We start from the raw sequence: 16318 nt of genomic DNA, 5'->3' as shown, positions 1-16318 counted from the left end.
ATTTTGAATATAAATTGTTTGATTGTGGGGGTGGTTATGAGATTCTTTCTGCTTAAAAGTAGCAATTCTCCACCCCATTAATTCCTTATTCAAAGTTCTTTGTTTAAACACTGATGTTTGTCTGCTGCTTGGAGCTGCTGATTTGGAAAGAATCCCGCCACATTCATTAACCTCCCAAGCATCCAGGATTGTTGTTGCATTATCTTATTAAATGAGTGGTTATTTTTATGATGCATTATAAAAAAGCACAAGATCTACTTCCTGTCATGAAATAGCCACACTGATTAAAAAACAAATCGGGCAGAATGGCCTCAAATTTTGCTTTTGCCAAATTGGCAATGACCGTGAAAACTTGTATTTCTGCAAAATAGCTTTAGGATGAAATCCCACCAACAACTATTATTGCAAGGTAGAACAGCACTAAAATAACCAGTGTGAGGAGATTCTGGCGGGGCGGAATGGTCTGCATCAGATGCTAAAAATGCTTAGAAGCATCTGAGGTGAGCGTGAATCAGAGAACTAAGGAACACGATGTGAGCAAATTGAGCATGTCTCTTCTCGCTTGCCTCCCCCTTCCTCCACTGTCTCTCTTCCAGTACAATCTCCATGGGGCCACTGAAATGTTCTTCCTTAGATTTTAGCCGGTTAAAGCTCCTAGATGTTCCCTCCCTGTTTACAGTGGAAGTCCCAGCTTGCCGGCATTGCAAACAGTGCCCTCTGAGTTTTGACTTCTGTCTCTCCGGATGATCGTCTCCTACCCCCACTGGTCCTCTAACACCCGCAAGTCCTTGCCCTATCTCTGAGTTTTATGCCAAAGGCCCTTCCTACCTGGTCTGCATTTCTTTCGTAGTCCTTCAGATTCAAGGTCAGAGATAATTTCTGCAGGGATTCCTCCTCACTCTCTGTTTTCTCCTGCAAACGTATCGTTGCATCATCCTGTAATGGGGGGGGGGGGCTGTCATTTGGGAAGGTATCTGCTGGACGTGGGTATTTGGGATTAGGGTTATTGCCTTTAAGTTGTAGTTGCTTAAGCGAACACGCTGTTCTGTAGATCGGATGCTCATTTGGGTGATTTAAGGATGCTGATGGGGATGGTGTGGTTGGTAGGGGGCACTGAAGCCCTTGGTCCATCGGGGCAGCAGCAACCCTAAGAGCATTTGTGCACATCTCCTAGTCACACCTGCATTCGAACCCCTTTGGGTCAGAAGCTTTCTCACTTCTGTGTCCCACTGGCTAGTAGGGTCAGGTCCTTGAAGGACTCAGGAAATGCTTGCTGAATCGGATATTTTAGTTAATCAGAATAAGCATATTTTGAATATTTTAGTCTTAACAAACGAAAAGTACCTTTCCTGAGAAAACAATAACAATGAATAAGTGAACTAGTCTTTGGATTCCTAAGGAACCTGACGCGTGCTTCGTTTAACCTTCAGAAGTAACTCCATGAGCACAAATTATGGTGTAACAGAAGCCACCATCAGAGGAATGCAAGAGATTATTAGCTTCTGCCTTGCCCCCTCTCCCTGCATCCAGCGTCACCCTTCAACCCTCCCTCACCATGCTGCCACCAGGCAAATGTTGTGTCACAACCAAGACAGGCTGTATGGTTGGCAGCCAAGAAATCTCACAAAGTGACTTTTACTACAGTAAATTTGCCACGGTCCAAGGTTTATCCCTTAGTCTTGAAAGTTCTGAAATTCAGTTACAGGGACTTTGTCAGGATCTTAGCATCTCCCCTCAAGGATTCTTCCCCTGAATTCAAAAACATGGATTAGGCATTCTTTCTAAATGGTCGCACAGGATTCTGTATTTACCTCTGTTCAAGCCCTTACTCTCTAACGTTCATACCCATGTCTGTCTCCCTTATCAGACTATTGACTTCTTGAAGTCAGGGCTGGTCCTGTCTATTTATCTATATCTCCCTGTAAGGAGGATGTCAATACGTGTTTGATAAATAATGAATGAATGCATGTATTCCGTTCAAAGATGCTTAATCTTTTGAGCAAATGTCACAAGATTCTGAAGTCTAAAACTATATTGTCAGTTTAATCGTTTCTCAGTTAGAAATACAACTGCCAAGGTATGGCACCTTCAGTTCTTTGGTCACGGGGTATGTGGCATCTGATTTGTGCATTTCCAAGATGATCCACTCTCTGTCGGGGCCACATTTTAGTCCTGTGACTCTTCAGTTCTGCGCTTTAATAGCTGACCAAACTTCTGTTCTCCTGGCCACATTCTCCTCTCAGTACATGTATGCCTCCAGCCAAATTTCTGTTGATTCTTTCAATAGAAAGGAGTCGCTCTAGCTTCTCAAGATGGCCTTGTCTACTTCTTCCTGATCCATTACACGCTGACTTATAATTTAACTCTCAAGGGGGAAATCTCAGGGAGTCAATGGGCTTTAATTATTCATTGCCACCACATATGGCAGATATTATTATTTCCCTATTTTACAGATGAATAAAGCAAAACCTAGAAAGGTCGAGGTAATTGAACAAGACGATACCACTCTAAAGGGGCAAAATTTGGATGAAAATTGATGTCTTTTGCTTCCTAGTCTGTGCTGCTTCTGTCATTTAAAAAAAGTTGTTGAGGTATAATGTACGTGAGAAAACTGTATACCTCAATGAATTTCTGTGAATTGGACAAAACTGTGCAACCACTGATCAGACCAAACATCATGATATTCTCAACAACCTGGAAACCGCATTCACTCTCCCTTCCAGTCACTATTCCATCCCCGACCTGAGGCGTATACAGTCTCCAGTTCTGGGCGTAGATGGTTTTCTCTAATTTTACACTTTGCATAAACAGGATTACATAGTATGCATACTTTTTGCATCTGTCTTCTTTTACTTCTTTAACTTAAGTGTTTATGACACTTACCCATCTAGTTGTAGTTTTTCGTTCTCATGGCTACATAGAATTCTATACTATGAAAAGATCACTATTTCTTTATCCATCTGCTCTTGATGGGTGTTTGGATTGTTCATAATCTGAAACTATAATGAATAGGGCTGCTGGGTATTCCCTTCCTTTAAAATTCTGACCATGCATCTCACATTTTAGAGACAGAAACACAAATTCATGGCAGAATCAATCAAGCCAATTGTTTTTAAAATGTTGGTTTTACCCTAGAATGTCAAGGGTGGCATAATATTAAAATCAATTAACATAATTAGCAAAAGACCAAATGAGAAAAGGTATAACACTCTAAAGAGATATACTTTTTTTCAATAAAATATTGATTTTCAATAAAAACTCTCAGCAAACTAAGAACGAAAGGAAATTTTCTTAACACATTAAAGGGCTAGGAAAATCCTATAGTAAACATCATACTTTTTTAAAATTTTTTTTATATTTTTTTAAAGATTTTATCGCTTCTCGGCCTTTTGGCTAAGATCAAGTGCAGTATATTTTTTTAAAGATTTTATTTATTTATTCGACAGAGAGAGACAGCCAGTGAGAGAGGGAACACAAGCAGGGGGAGTGGGAGAGGAAGAAGCAGGCTCATAGCGGAGGAGCCTGATGTGGGCTCGATCCCATAACGCCAGGATCATGCCCTGAGCCAAAGGCAGCCACTCAACCGCTGTGCCACCCAGGTGCCCCAACATCATACTTTTTTGAAGTGGGGAAAAGCATTGTCTTTAAGATCTGGAACAAGCAATTGTGTTTTTTCTCACTACTATTCATTCTGCTGAAGGTACTTGCAAGCACAGTAAGATGTGAAAACAAAAGTTGTAAGGTTAATGAAGAAGAATAAAAGTTTTATTATTCAGAGATGATATGCTAACACAAAAAATTAAAGACTATATGCATAAAATATTAGAAATAATGGATGTGGAGAAAAGGGAAGCCTTGTGCATTTGTTGGTGGAAATGCAAACTGGTGCAGCCACTGTGGAAAACAGTATGGAGATTCCCCAAAAGATTAAACATAGAATTACTATATGTTCCAGCAGTTCCACTTCTGAGTATTTATCTCAAGTAAACATAAACACTAACTCAAGAAGATACATGCACCCCCATGTTCATTGCAGCATTATGTACAACAGATACAGAAATAACCTAAATTTCCATCCCTGGATGAATGAAGAAAGAATTGCATAGTGGAATATTACTCAACCATAAAAAAGAATGAAATCTTGCTATTGTGACAACATGGACAGACCTTGAGGGCATTATGCTAAGTGAAATAAGTCAGACAGAGAAAGAGAATGTTGTATCTCTCTTATACGCGGAGTCTAAACAAACAAACACAAGCTCACAGATTCAGAGAGCAGACTGGTGGTTGTCAGAGGTGGGGATGGGGGGCAGGAGAAATGAATGAACTCTTGTTGGCTTTTTTTTTTAGTTTAAATAAATTGAATAAACATTTTAAAAATAAAATAAGTGATAAAAAGAAATAAGAATTGAGCAAGTTTGGAATTGTCATAGAAATTTTTATAAATTGGAATTTCAATATATGAACAAAAACAGGTAGGATATATAATTTCTTTAAAAATACAGAATTTAAACAACATTAAAAATATGTCATCTAAAAGTAACTTTAAGAAAAGGACTCCTACAAATCAGTAAGAAAATGACATGGAAATATTGACAAAAGCCTTGAAAGAGGCATTTCATTGAGGAGGTCTCTGTGGTATAGAAATACACACATGAAAACATGCTCAGTCGCACGAGTAAGCAAGGAAATGCACACACTTTCACTGGAATTCATTTTCGTTCTAGCACATTCGCAAAAACTGTGTTGTCAAGGATATGGAACAGCTAGTAAACTTATGCACTGCTGGTAGTATACAATCACTTCAGAAAACAATTTAGCATTATCTGGTAAAGTCGATTTTGTGCAGTGAATATAACTCAACTATTCCACTCCTGGATACATACCTTAAAGAAAAACTTTGATGTATATGAATGTCTATCTACAGTAGAATGGAAAAAAATCGGAATCATCATATGAGAAATTACTATATATCAGGGGAAATAACTACATTTCAGCTGCCTGCAAAAACAGATAAATATCAAGAACATAATATTGAACAAAAAAGCAAAGTTGGAGGTTAATAGAGACAGTATGATTCCATTTATATGAAGTTTAAAGACAGCAACGACTGAACATTATATTAGGAAAGCATTGGTGCATATTTGGTAACTCTATAAAGCAAAGCAAGGAAATGGTAAATACAAAGATAGAATGATCGTTACCAAGGAGGGAGGAAAGAATGGGATGATTTGAGAAGGTACACAGAGACTCTGAAAGGTAACAGACAACAATGGCCTTTACATTTTTCATCTGCATGGTCCCAACCTAGGAAGGGCTGATATGCAGCTGGTACAAACTGGCAGAGCCAGACTATTACATCCCTACTTGTTGTAAAGAGTTGCTTCAAGGAGACCTCTGAGTGTCCCCTTCCAAGCACTTGCATTGCTCCCACCTCTTAGTTCACTTACATGCAATTTAATTACTGATATTTTGTGTTTCGACCAACTGACTATGTTACTATTTATTTTCTCTTTGTCTCACCTGTTTAATGCTCCTTTGTTCCTCTCTTTCTACCTTCTTTTGGTAGACTTTATTATTCCATTTTATATTTTATTTTATCTTTTAGGTTTACATTCTTGTGTATTTTTATTAGTGACTACTCTAGGGATCAAAACATGCATCCTTACCTCCCCACAATCTACCTGGTAGGAACACTTTACCACCCTTGCAGACATGCTGAGAGTCTCACAACAGTTTAATTCCTCTTACCCAACTCCCGACTTTGTACTATTGCTGTTACGCATTTTGCTTCTATATAGATTGTAAATTCCACGAGATGTTGTTGTCATTGTTGTTTTAAATTTACCATTTCTAATTACCCAATTTTTTGCCCATTCTGCCGCTCTTCATTCTTCCCGTAGTCTTTTGTGTCTATCCAGGATCCCTTTCCCTTCAGCCTGGAAAAAGTCCTTTAGTATTTCTTGTAGTGCAGATCTTTTGTCTGCTGAAATGTTTCTCTTACTGTAATTTTTAAAGGAAATTTTTCTGGGCAGAGGCTCTGAATAGACATTTTTCCAAATAAGACATACAGATGGCCAAGAGACACATGAAAGATGCTCAGCGTCACTCATCACCAGGGAAATGCAAGTCAAAATCACAATGAGATGCCACCTCAGACCATCAGAATGACTGGTATTAAAAAAGCAAGAGCTAACAGGTATTGGCAAGGATGTGGAGAGAGGGGAACCCTCGTGCACTGTTAGGGGGAAGGCATATTGGTGCAGCCATTGTGGAACACAGTATGGGGGTTCTTCAAAAAATTAAAAATAGAACTACCGTATAATTCCACTTCTGGATATTTACGTGGGGAAACTAAAACACTCATTCAAAAAGATATATGCACCCCTGTGTTGATAGCCGCATTATTTACAATAGCCAAATCATTAAAGCAACCCGAGTGTCCATCGATAAGATGAACGGATAAAGAAGGTGCGGTATACATATGCAACGGAATATTGCTCAGCCATAAAAAAGAATAAAATCTTGCCATTCTCAACAACATGGATGGACCTAGACGGTATTATGCTAAGCGAAATAAGTTAGACAAAGAAAGATAAATACCACATTATTTTACTTATATGTACAATCTAAAAAACAAAACAAATAAACAACAACAACAAAGAAACAGACTCAGAAATATAGAGAACCAACTAGTGGCTGCCAGAGAGGAGGGGAGTGGAGAGATGGGCGAAATAGGGACAAAGAGGTACAAACGTCAAGTTGTAAAATAAACAGGTCACGAGGATGAAAAGTACAGCACGAGAATATAGTCAATAATATTGTAATAACAGTACACTGATGTAATAGATTGTGGTGACATAACTACGCTTAAGGTGGTGAACGTTTGTGATAGATGTAATTGTCTAATCATTACGTTGTACATCTGAAATATAATATTGCATGTCAACTATACCTCAATAAAAATGAATAAATGAATGATTGAATGGATAAATAAATAAATAAGATTTTTTGCATTTTATAGAATTCTAGGTTAAAAGTGTTTTTTTCATCATTTAAAGATATTCTGTTGCCTCTTAATTCCATAATACCCGTTCAAAAGTCAGATAAAACTTGTTATTGATCCTTTGAACTTAATGGGTCCCTTCTGTTTCTTTTAATATTTTTATGTTATTATATTTTTTAGTTATATAATTTTTGTTTATTTTTTTACAGACTTCAACTGTCTGATGAAAATTTCCCACCTCCAATAATTTGGGCTCCCAATTTCGATCTTTCTCTTCAATCTATTACTTGCAGTGTATGCTCTGTAATGTTCTCTGATTAACCAAAATATTTAACTACCTCGTTTCTGAGAAATTAGTAATCTTTTATAAAGTCTGGAGGTAAAGTTCCTCATGGCTTCTTTCTCACTTACTCTAAATCTAACAAGACTCTTGTTCCCTAAAAATTCTCTAAGTTTTGAATTATCTGAGTAGGGGGAGGTATCTTTGCATAAGGGAAATCCAAAATTTTCCTTTAATTGCTTAGACCGATGATATTATTTCAGTATCGTATGTACCTGACAAGACACAACCATCTTTAGTTCTTACAATTTTATTCCTGATTTCCTTCACTTCAGAGTTATATTCCTAGCCTGCCGCTGAGATTATAATTGGATGGCAAACCACAGCGTTAAACACATAATGGTCGAGTCAAAACACAGCAAAGGCAATTTGATACTTTGTAGAAGGTGCATTCCCTAGTTAAATGTGAGTAAGGATTATAGATCCACTCGTTCATACAGGCACATCTCATTGGTCTGGCAAGCTGGAAGATTCCTTGCGAGCAAGGTCAGGGCCTTAAATTCCCTTCAACTCCTTGACACTACCTAATACAGCTCTTAGTATATATGATAAGCGTTCAATCGAAGTCTGTTGTAACTATTCAAAATTTGATATGACATGAAGGTATTTCTACGCCACTTCAGAACTTAAGACCAAGAATTAACTTTTATTATTTACTAATTTAAATCAGTAAAAAAATCTCGAGGATGAGCTTATCCCACATGCACTTTTAAGGAGAGGTGTTTCCAATGGCATCAGGTAAAGCTGTTGAAAATAATTAAGCAGCCTCTTACTATATAAATAAGTCTGATCCTGCGTCCTTCTATAAGAAAACTCCAAGAAAGTATGGTTCGGACACATCATTCACTAAACATAGTTTTAAGAACAATCAGCACAAAAGGGTTGCAGCTTTCAAGCACATTGTATTATAGTGTGTGATGGGAAGAGGAACACATACAGAGTAATTATAAGTAGCTGGTATAAGAGGCGAACTCAACTTTGCATAATAAAGATTGTTTTCTCAGTGAAAAGATGGCGCAGGCATGGTGGCTCACTTCATCATGAGCTCACACAACCTCGAACATGTGACCGCAAGGTTACCAGGGCACAGCAGACAGGGGTGGGGAAAGTGGGAAATACCTTTAAGCGCTGGAATTACTTGACACATTTTCCATCGGCCAGAACCCAGTCCTGAAGCCTCAGCAACTAGAAAGGGGACCCAGAAATGCAGAGGAGAAGGGCTACTTGGTGACGTAAGAGTCTCTGCTATGGGAATTATAGGAGAGATCAGCACCACAATGTCAAACTGATGTCTGGCCTGGATTTTTAACTCTTGCATTATTAGATGGGTCTAGGAACAGAAATCTGACAGTGAAAATAAGAGGGCTTATTGGGTTTTTAAAAGCAGGCATTTTCCTTTATTCATTAAATAGACATTTATTACAGGACTACTATAAGCACACAACCCTTGTAACACAATGAAGTAGAAATAAAGATAAATTGGTCAAAACATTTTTCCTCAAGGAACATAGAGTCTAAGAATGAAGATAAAGACAAGTTGTAGAATGTTTACTCAATTGTCATTTCTTTCATCCGTCTTTACAGACTGCTGGCTTTTGCATTTGGTAACAAAAGGAAGCCCAATTCCACTTGTGGGTATACACACAAGAGACGTGAAAACAGGATATCCAAAAAATATCTGCACTCCCCTATTTATTGCATCATTATTCACAATAGCCAAGATATGGAAACAACTTAAGTACCTGTCGATGGATGAATGGATACAGATATGGTGCATATATTCAGTGGAATATCATTCAGCCACAAGAAAGAAGGATGTCCTGTCATTTGCAACAACATGGACGGATCTTGAAGACATACTAAGTGAGGTAAGCCAGACAGGAAAAGACAAATACTGCATAGTCTCACTTCTATGCGGAGTCTTAAAAAAGCCAAATTCATAAAAACAGAGAGAAAAATGGTGGTAGCAGGGGCTGGAAGGTAGGGGGATAGGAGAGATGTTGTTTAAGGGTACAAACGTGCAACACGTTTAAATAAGTCCTGCAGATCTAATGGAGTTTCACAGTAGAGTGAAGGAGATAACGATGTTATATTATAGTCACCAAACTTGCTAAGAGACTGGATCTTAATTATTCCAACCCCTAAGAAGAAATGATAATGATGCAGCGTGATAGAGGTGCTAATTATCCCTACAATGCCAATTATATAAATGTATCACGTCAACATGTACACCTTAACTTTACACGATGTTATATGTCAAATGTATTTCAATTAGAAAACCTGCTTACACACTATTTCCAGGGCTTCGTTTTTTATTTAAAGTAGGAATTGTATTCTTATCAGTTTCTGCAGGCTAAATGGTCAGCTGTTAAGTTAGTATTAAAAAACTGGATATAGACAACTGTAATATTTTTGTTTTCATGTGATGGGATGAGTATTCTTCTAGAAGTCAAAATACCTGGGCTTTTCTTTTCCTCCTGCCATTGACTAGCCCTGTGACCTTTAGAAAGCCAGTCATCCCCAAGGTCTTTGGTTTCACTGCATTCGAAGATGTGCTCTAAGGTCTCTTCCTAGTGTGGATTTCAATTTTTTTCCTTTTAGGTTTGGCTTCACTGTTTGTCCCACTCCTCTTCCTTTCCTATTCAAATACCTTCCTTGCCTTGTGCCTGGGCACCCTATCCTGGTGCCCCAGGTGAGTTCGACATCCCCCAAAGAGGCTCAGTGTCTAGAATCTGGACCTTTCTGAATCTCTTCTTACTCTGCTGTAATATGCTCTTGTTCTGCGGACCATTCTTTCAAGCCCTGTTTTTGTTCCTAAGGACTTGGCTACTCAGATAAACTAACAATTACCAATGTACTCATGAACCTGTTGCTTCGTTCCTATCTCCAATAACACAAGTGCTAGACAGGTATAGTTTTGTGGAGGAAGTTTCTTCCCACAAAGAGCAGTGCTGTAAGGGCAAATATGAGGTTGCTTGGCTGGCGAGAAGACAAGAGAAGCCCTACATCTCTTGGCCAAACAATTTTCTGCTCCTATGAGCAAATTTAAAAAAAAAGAAGAAAGAAAGAAAGAAAGAAAGAAAGAAAGAAAGAAAGAAAGAGGGAGAGAAGGAGAGAGGGAGGGAGGGAGGAAGGAAAGAAGGAAGGAAGGAAGGAAGGAAGGAAGGAAGGAAGGAAGGAAGGAAAGGGGGAAGGAGGGAAGGAAGAAAAAAGAAAGAAAAAGAAAGAATGAGAGAGAAAGGGAGGGAGGGAAGGAGGAAGGGAGGGAAGGGGAGAAGGGACATGTCTTTAAACTATTTGGCTATTGATAATTTCACAAGAAAACACTACCTATGATATTCCCTCTTAAATAACACCTCTCCATTTAGACAAATTTAATACCCTCCTGCGATTACATTGGTTATACAACAGTGCATAATGAAAAGGTGTTGAAATTTTATCAAATACTTTTTCACATGTAATGAGCTGATCTTCTGGTTCCCTCCTTTATTTCATAACTGTGCTAAATTATGTCAACTGATCTCTGAAAGTTAAGCCAAACTTGAATTCTGGGAATAAATCCAACTTTTTATATGTTCCCTTTTTTACATATTCCTAAATTTGATTTGCTAATATTTGGATTAGGATTTTTGCATTTATGATGTTCCTTTCTTGCAATGTCTTTGTAAGTTTCGGTATCAAGACTATGCTGTCCTCATAAATAGAGCTGGGAAATATTTCTTCCTTTCTTATTCTTTAGATGAGTTCATGTGTATTTAGTGTTATTTCTTAATGAAAAGTTTGTAGAATTCTTTGCTAAAGGCAGCTGAGCCTGGAACTTTAATTTATTGAATGGTTTTTAATTACATATTTATTTTTATTATATATCTGGGTAGTAAGATTTTATATTCTTTGCATCAGTATTAATAAGCTGCACTTTTTCAAGGAATTTTTAAATTTCATTTAAATTTTTAAAATTGATTAGCATATATTGGTTATATTTTTCTTATTCTTGTAATGGATAAAAATATCTGTAATGTTTCCTTTTTCATCTCTGGTGTATGCAATTCACAACATTGTTCTTTTTCTCTTGATTAGTCTTCCCATGAGTGTTTCATTTTTATTATATCTTTTAAAGAAGTAATTTTTGGCTATGTTGATTTTCTCTCTTGCATGGGGTTGTGTTTTTTAATGTTATTATTTTGAGTTTATTTTGTTGTTATTTTTCTGATTTATTTACATGAATACTGAGGGCATTGATTTTCAACCTTTCTTTTTTTCCAAAACATGCATTTAGAGAAAGAAATTTCTCTCTAAACCTGGCTTTAGCAGCATCATGGGCGTCGATGCATCATATTTTCATTATCATTTAATTAAACATATGTTCTAATTCCCATTGTAAAGTCTTCTTTGATCCGTTATGTACAGAAATGAGTTAACACACCAAACCTAACTGCTGTCTATTGAAAGTCCTGCTTACAAGGTTGGCTATCGTCTGACATCTGGGAACTTGGATTTGGGGAGAGTTCTCGTCATCCCCCCACAAGTGATAAGAGTGGTTCACTACGCTCAAAATATACAAACAACATAGTTTATGCTGAACATCTGCTTTCCTTCTGGGAGTCTGAATTTTGGTACACACCAGGCAGAGGATACCTTCATTACCAGCCCCCAGGAAAAACTCTGGGCTTGAAGTCTCTATGATTCTGCGGTTGGAAGCAGTGCACACATGTTTCCACATGTTTCCATAAGGGCATCCTGTGTGACTCCACTGGGAGAGGATTCTGGAAACTTGCACCTGATTTCCCTCATTTTCACCCCATGTACCTTTCCCTTGGCTGATTTTGCTCTGTATCCTTTCATGTAAGACATCATAGCTGTTAGTATGACTTTCCGCTGAATCCTGTGACTCCTCACGGTGAATCACTGAACCCAAGAATGGCCCTGGAGATCATCAGCACGCAGGCATTTAAGCATTTTGGATTTTCTCCCTTTTTTGTACCTTCTTTGAACTTAATTGCACTGAGGCCAGACAACATATGTTGAATGATTTCGATCTTTCAAAATTTGTTGTAACTGGCTGTATGAAAAGTTAATTGTGTAAACTTTCCACATGCTTGTGAAGAATATGTATTTTGAAGTTGTCGTATGCAGTGTTTATATATGTCCATTAGGTCAAGTTCATTAATTGCATTTTTCAAATTTTATTTATTCATTCATTCTTTCAAATTTTTATTTAAACTCAAGTTAGTTAACATACAGTGCAATATTGGTTTCAGGAGTAGAATTCAGTGATTCATCACTTATATTTAACACCTCCTTAATGCCCATCACCCATTTAGTCCATCCCCCTACTCACCACATTTTCAAATATTTTAAATATTTAATAATATTGTTTGCTTGTTCTATCAGGAAAAATACTGAGAGAAATGTATAAAAAATACCTACCATGATGGAGAATTTGTGCATTTTTCTTGCTGGTTGCATCCATTTTTGCTTTATATATTTTGAGGCTCTGTTATTACTTGCATCAAATTTAGAATTGTTACATCTTCCTGGTAGATTGACCATTATATTATAATGAAACACCTCTTCTTACCACTAATAATAACACTTGCCTTACAATCTACTCTAACAGTGCAACATTACCTTGCATGTGTGTGTCTGTGTTTTGCATAGGTTTGCACAGTCTGTATCTTTTCTTTTCTGTGACTTTTATCTTTCTGTGTCTTTGTATTTAGGTATGTCTCTTATAAGCAACATACACTTAGGTTTTGTTATTTTTATCCAGTCTGGCAATTACATTCAATGTAAGTACTAATATTTTTAAATTCAAGCCTATTATCTTGCTCTTTTTAAAAATATATTTATATGTTTATATATTTATTATACTTGTCCCACTTCTGGGAAATAACTATAATGTCAATTTTTGTTCTAGAATCAATTACTTGAATCTTTACTGGTGTCCCATATAGTTTTTACATTCCTTTACATATTTTTGCTTTTTGTTCTCTTTGTCTTCAGTCTTAATATGTTTTGTTGACATGTTTTCTAATTCTCTAATCTCCTACGTGTCTAATCTACAGTTAAACCATCTATTATGTTCTTAAGCTTGACTATTCTATTTTTTGCTTATACATTTTACATTTGATGTTTTTATAGATTCCAGTTCTCTAATAGGGTTATATATCTTCTCATCTCTTTCTTTTGACATATTAATCATAGTTATGTTAAAGTCCAAGTCTATTAACACCAATATCTAAATTCCTGTGGTCCTATTTTTATTATATTTTTTCTCTTGGTTTTCAGTCATTTGTTACCATCTTCTAGTCTACCTAATAGACCAATAATTGTGTATGAACTGTTGAGGCTCTTTCTAATGCTTTTTTTTTTTTTTTCTTGATAGAAAAGAATTAACTTTTGTTTTCTTGCAGGCCTTCAGAATAGGACATGCCATCTTAATCCAGACTGGGACACAGCTAGTTTGCAAATAAGTTCTTTTCTGTACACTGGTTAACTTCTTTTTAAATCTTAATCTTAGAGAGCTGATCTTGTAGCGTTCTAACTGGAAGTCCAGAGGCCTCTTCAGCTTACAGGTTTTGATTCCAGGTATAGTGTTTCCACCTTTGTGAAACTATTGAGAACTCAGCTCAGTTTCCCAACCTCTTTGTCAAATCTTCCTGCTTTGCTTTGTAACCCTTCGGTCTGTACTGTTTATGAATTGGCAGATACCTCAAGGGGAAATGCAGTGCAGACTATTGGGATCACTGCAATATGTTTTTCCCCTTTTCCAACATCTTCATTTCTCTCAAACCTTGACTGCTATAGCAGCTCTGCTTTGGAGTCTTAGTGAAACTGTCGAAAGCTTAACTCAGGATCCCAACTTCTTATCTGCCACTGATTCTCAGCTTCTTAGACTTTTGGTGAAATAACACAAGAGGCAAATTTCTACAGAAATCCAGACCTATATCAATTCATTTTCTTTGTGAATGGGATCCTGGTACCTCAAATTATGGCTACCTAGAGAGCCTTCTAATGCCTTCGAACATATGTATGTGCATGGACTCTCATACATTCTGTATTGTTTGTTAATTCTTTTTATTTTGTGAAGGTTAGTCTGAAACAAGATATACCACCTAAAACAGGCAACCCTGATATAGTCTTTATAATTATGAGATTTTACATGTGACCGCTTCAAATTAAAATGTGAGCTTCATTTCCAGTGATTAAAATTCTTTGTTTTTTTAGTAAAGTCTACATTTATATTATTTTGAAAGCCTTATCACTCTGCCTTCTTACAATGACTTTATAGTCTAAAACGCCAAGGTATTTTTCATATGAGCAGCTATTAAGCAGTGCTTTTACTAGTAGAATTTATTTAACTTAAATGCAGGATTTTACTTTGAAATTACATGTTGTTAATTTAAATCATTCTTTATAGTAAAAAAAAATGAACTAAACTAAGAATTGAAAAGTTATCATTTCTCACAGTTTTATATTTTCAGTAAATCACTGATAAAACCTTGATAAAGCCATGAGATCTTCTGCTTTTGATTTTTTTTTTTTTGCTTTTAAAAGAGATTTAGAAGCACATTTAATTCCCTTAGCAACTGATTGAAAATTCATTGAGAGCTAAGAGCATGCCTAACTCAGTCCTGAATCCTTTGTACCTAATGTGCAGTGCTTTTTATGTAGTAGATCAACCATATTCTGGAAAGGTTCTTTTGATTCTGGGTGTTTAGCTTCTTCTAATATCATTTGTATAGCTCCATGACACTTCTATAATCACAACTGGCTATATAACTTTTTCTCCATTATTGTAAGTGTTCTTTAAAAGCACAAAAATTTTTTGGAACCACTATAAATGGTTGTCTCTTTTTTTCTTCCTTGGATCATTTGTGCCTAGGTTGCAAAGTTCTCTTTTTGAAAGATTTTCAGCAGTCTTGAGCTAATTTCTTCCCCAAAATTGGTCTCTGGATTGTTTTTTCCTGAACTTGTAGGAACCTGCTTGTTTATGCTTGAGTTTGCATGTCTATCTAGGCTCAGCATTCCCATTCTTGGATATAAAAATGCTCAGATGGTAAGTACTTTCTTTTGAGTCTTGCCTTACCAAAATGACATTCTGGTTGATTACAATTAAGTACGAAATAGTCATTCTGGTTGTTTCCCCTTTCTTAGGAGAGAGCAAACTGTCAAAAGAGTAAGTCAAAAATTTATCAGATGCGCTGCTTCAAGCAAAAAGAGATTTTCGCCAGATGGACAGCTTGTTGAATTACACATCATCCTTACTAAATCTTGCTTCTCTGATAGTTTCGTGATTTGTATTAGATCACAAAGTCTCAGTCCATGAAACAAACATAAGGGGAAAATGCCAAAATAGAAAATCAGATCAGGAAAAAAATGCAATGAAAAATAATTTTACATACAAATGAGTAAATGGAGGAAAAACAGAAACATATGTGAGTTCTGATTAAATGTTGATTTATTTCTAAACTACAAATATATGATCAATTATTTATAAAGAAAACTGAAAATATTTAATATAAAATATATTTAAAGAACACAGTATTGGATTACAAGTAGAAATTTACTTTGACTTTGGCACCAAGACTGCCATGTCTGGAGCGGAAGCAGGAGAAAGGCCTGTACACTTAGCCAAGTCAACTTATTCCAAGAGGTGTACCAAATGCTGGTACGTAAGTGCTTCCTCCGGGCCAGTGAGATCTGTACCTGCAGTAGGCCAACATCAAGGAACGGAGGGATCAAACCGTGGGAGAGCTGTTGCATGCAAGAGTTGGCGAGCTTCCTTCAAGACACATTCAGATGGAACTTCGACATTAATGGATTTGGCAGTTAGTGTAGAATTTTCAAATGGATCTTTCAGTTCTAGCTTGAACTCCAAGGGCCAGACTCCGAAAGTGGCTGCAAGCTGTGCCGCCTTCCGTTTGCCTCAGGACACAATTGAACAGGCCATCCCGAAGTTGGCCAGATCC

General features: G+C 36.8%; 1 pseudogene; it reads left to right on the top strand.

Moving 5' to 3' along the window:
* Positions 1 to 3373: 3373 nt before the first annotated feature.
* Positions 3374 to 3461, top strand: LOC121102314 (annotated as a pseudogene).
* Positions 3462 to 16318: the final 12857 nt, after the last annotated feature.

The sequence above is a fragment of the Ursus maritimus genome, unplaced genomic scaffold, assembly GCF_017311325.1.
Source record: "Ursus maritimus isolate PB19 unplaced genomic scaffold, ASM1731132v1 scaffold_13, whole genome shotgun sequence".
Classification (NCBI taxonomy): domain Eukaryota; kingdom Metazoa; phylum Chordata; class Mammalia; order Carnivora; family Ursidae; genus Ursus; species Ursus maritimus.
Note: the sequence above shows the minus strand (reverse complement) of the source record. Positions and strands in the feature narration are given on the sequence as shown.